The 3,928-nt window shown below is 48.5% G+C and overlaps 1 protein-coding gene across 1 annotated transcript in view; it reads right to left on the bottom strand.

The window, feature by feature from the left end:
- The window catches only part of CMBL (carboxymethylenebutenolidase homolog), a 23,254-nt gene extending 20,538 nt beyond the window's left edge, over window positions 1-2,716 (bottom strand). The window contains exon 1 of the mRNA XM_025867470.2: window positions 2,538-2,716. The gene's annotated coding sequence lies outside the window, so the exon portion shown is untranslated. The remainder of the gene's footprint in view (window positions 1-2,537) is intronic.
- Window positions 2,717-3,928: the final 1,212 nt, after the last annotated feature.

The raw sequence follows: 3,928 nt of genomic DNA, 5'->3' as shown, positions 1-3,928 counted from the left end.
TTTTTTTTTTTTTTTTTTTTAGATTTTATTTATTTATTTGACAGAGAGAGACACAGCGAGAGAGGGAACACGAGCAGGGGGAGTGGGAGAGGGAGAAGCAGGCCTCCCGCCGAGCAGGGAGCCCAATGCGGGGCTCGATCCCAGGACCTGGAATCATGACCGGCGCCGAAGGCAGACGCTTAACGACTGAGCCACCCAGGCGCCCCTAAATTCCCACTTTTTTTTTGTTATTTGCAGAGTTGAGCCCAGTCTCTCTCACCCACTGTAAAACCCCACTTCAGGGGTCCCTACTCATATCCCGATGCTTCTGAATAAGGTCTGCTTCCATTCTTTAACAAATGGCATGACTGAATGATTTGTTCTTCAACACCCTACAGCCCTGCTTCACACACGAAATGCTTCCACAATATCACAAGTCAAGACCCATGGGGATCAGTGGTGCCTGTCTGATCCGCCAATTCCAAGGGGCTCACATGTCCTGCCCCCTCTCCTAACCTGAGCCTTCCTGAGGCATTCCTTTGCCCCACATATCTCTACGCTTCTTGACTTTCTCTTGAACCAGTTATAACATCTGCCTGGTTCCCTCTTTCATGAATAAAATAGAATCCTTACCACGTGCTCATTTAAAAAAAAATTTTTTTTTTAAGTAATCTCTACACCCAACACGGGGCTCGAACTCACAGCCCCAAGGTCAAGAGTCTCATGCTCTGCCGAAAGAGCCAGCCAGGTGCCCCAACACGTGCTCATTTTTATATCTGTATGAGAGTCATGATTTTACTTTTCACTGAAAATTATCTTTTAACGATGCAATTGAACAACATTCCCATTTTCTCACTGGAAGTCAAAAAGGCGATAAATGGGTGGTAAAGCGTGGTCCCACGAGTCTGGTTTTCCTGCTCTCATACCCTCAAGGATTTAAATAACTCAGAAGTCAGACTTCCCAATGCAATGATGTTCTCCAACAGAAACAGAGAAAACAGATTTCGACGAGCAAAGGGAACTGGCGTCGATGGGACTGTAACTAGCAACAAAGTCAAGGAATGAACTGCTAGAAGCTTCAGAGATCTGGAAACCATCAGCAAGCAAAACAAAGGCTGAAAGGTACCAGGAAGTCTTGGTGTTTTCCCCTTACTGGGGAAACACTGCAGAAACTTGCCTGGCCACTGATTTTCGATCTTGCAGCTGGGAAGGCTCAGGCACAGTCCTACTCATCTGGCTACCCGTCGATGATCCTACAAACACCAACAACTCCAGATATTTATTTGTCAGCAATCATCCTTGTATTTTCCACCAGGTACAGGCCTAGGTGGCATTAATTAGAAAGGTAGATGTGATGAGTACCCACTGGCCTGCAAGCATGCCAATCACATGGCTGCCTCTGGCCTTCTCTTGAGCTCTTCTGAGGCCTGGACAGCCTTTCCCCAGACACCTGCGGGGCTCACTTCTGACCCCCTTATTTTAAATGGGCTTTGAAAGCAACAGGTTGTATTTTCCATCAGCAAGTAGACCTAAATCGCCTCCAACCCACATGGCTGTGCGTGTGACCTGTGCGGTCTTTCTTGGCAACTCGCACCAAGTACCCAGCACCAAGGATGTCGCAATGCCTCCTCTCCAGACCCCTTAGGAGGCACCCTAAGGAAATACTGCCAAGTGTGGGTAAAGGTTTTTGAAGCCGGTGTCCATCTTATCAGTTCAGATGAAAGAATGAACACAGGAGGTCATATATATCCCAGGCACAGCCAGACCACTCAAGGAACACGTAGGGTTCCTTGGATTAAGAATGCTTAAGGGATAAGAATGCTTGCTTAAATTTCTAACCTAAGGAACACAGATATTTTCCAGATTCCAAGCCTCCTGAGACGGAAAAGACCTCCAGGGCACCAAAGTGGTCACCTGCTAGTATGACCTCATGGGTCTCCAATCAATGGTGTCCACCTTCTCAGGAGACCCCTTCCCCAAATTTTGCCCTTAAAAGCTCTCATTTGCAAGCCATCAGAGGATTCTGGACTTTTGAGCATTACTGCGCATTCTCCTGGGTGGCGCCACACCAATAAATCAGCTATCTTCTTCCTCTGCAAAAGCTCGGTGTCAATTTTTATTGGCTTGCTGCGTATCTGGTGGACAAACTCTCACTTGGTTCGGTTACATTTTGATGCAAATATGCTCATTTTTCCCACAGGTTTATACTGGTAAAAACTACACAACCAAAACGTCCAACTGTAGGACAGTAATTACAAAGAGTATTCAATGGCATGAAAGAAAGGTCCCACACAAATGGAAAATATAAATAAGAGTTTACGTACTACAGTATGATTTCAACTACGTTTTCCAAAAGGACAACACACCAGAGCGGGCTGGCCAGGGCTGCTTTTCTGCAGCGACAATGTACTACCTCTTTGGTAAAGGTTTTGAAAAAAGGGCTTTGATCGGCCCATGACCTGTGCCCACGGCTGACTTGCTCTACCTCCTGCAAACCCACGCGCGAGTGAGGGCGCAGCCGGGCTGCGCGCGTTCCTGGGCCCGCGCGGCGCACGTACCTGTCAGCCGCCCGAAGCCTGCGCTCTCCCCGCGCCGAGGCGGCCCGCCGAGCCCGGGGACGGTCGGGGCAGGCGGAGAGCAGACGCCTCCCGCCGGGACGGAAGTGGACGCGGTGACGGAGGGCGGCGGATCCCCGCCGGCCAGTGGCTGCCCCGGATTCCCAGCCTCCCGGGAAGGCCGGGCGGGAGGGAGGGGGGAGGGGCAGGGGAGGCCTGGAGGGCAGGGGGGGGGGGGGGGGGGGGGGGGGGCCGGGGGGGGAGGGGGGGGGGGGGGGGGGGGGAGAGGGAGGGAGGCAGGGAGGCGGGAGGAAGGCGAGAAGCGGGAAGAAGGCCCGCTTGTGAAATTTACGTGTGTGTCTGGCTTTGTCTGGTCTCCTAAAGTTGTCATAACCAATTCCGTTGGCTCCAAAGATTAAGAAAAGAGGAAGAAACGCCGGTTAGGAAAATCAGTGACAGTGGAGAAAGGAGTAGCAGCTTCCTAGCGCCACAAGAAGTTAGCCACAGATCTTATGACCCGACAGATAGAACCTTATTAATTTAGATGCTTCTAATCAGAAAATGTGTGAATCCAGACTGAGGATGATTTTTTTCCTTCAGGGATCTTTTCTGCAGAGAGATGGCAAATCAGTAAGATAAAAAGCCGGCGGGAGTAAGGTTTGTGAGCAAGACAGTTGGACTGTTCAAGGGTAATCTTCAGGCAAAGGTAGAATCGTGATGCTCACACACATGTAAAAATGACATGTGTTGAAGATTTTATGCTCCTCATTAATTAGTGAGGAAACTAGGCAGATGTTAAAACCAGTTCAGAGGCACCTGGTTGGCTGAGTCTGTTAAGCATGGGGCTCTTGATTTCAGCTCAGGTCATGATCTCTGGGTTATAAGATCAAGCCCCCCCCATTGGGTTCTACTCAACGTGGAGTCCGCTTGAGATTCTCTCTCTCTCTCTGTCTGCCCCTCCCCTGGTTCCTGTGCACGCTCTCTCTCTCTCTCAGATAAATAGATAAAATCTTAAAAAAAAAAAGTCAAAAGAAAAATCCAAAAAAATCACAGATTTACATTTATATAGAGTAATTAATTGTTAAAAGGAAAGTGTAGATGGAGGCAAACTGGCTTTCTTCCAGGGGATGGGAAAGGAGGGCAGTTACCCAGAACAGTCTTCGTGTCTACCATTTACCTACAACTCACACAATTGTCGAGTGTCTCCAAGACACTGAAAGATGAGAATCAGGCTGGAAGGTGTCCTCTAGACAAGCCTAGTTTTCCATCAAAACACAAAATGATTTCTATAAGACTGTTTTTAAACACCTTCCAGCATCCTGGAAGTACCATTTACATGGAAAGACTAAATATGACTAATTACATGTCATTTTTCTCCATTTGCTAATTCAGCT

The sequence above is a fragment of the Callorhinus ursinus genome, unplaced genomic scaffold (assembly GCF_003265705.2).
Source record: "Callorhinus ursinus isolate GAN/ISIS: 27379988/994484 unplaced genomic scaffold, GSC_fseal_2.0 scaffold3, whole genome shotgun sequence".
Classification (NCBI taxonomy): domain Eukaryota; kingdom Metazoa; phylum Chordata; class Mammalia; order Carnivora; family Otariidae; genus Callorhinus; species Callorhinus ursinus.
This window is presented reverse-complemented; position numbering and strand designations above follow the sequence as displayed.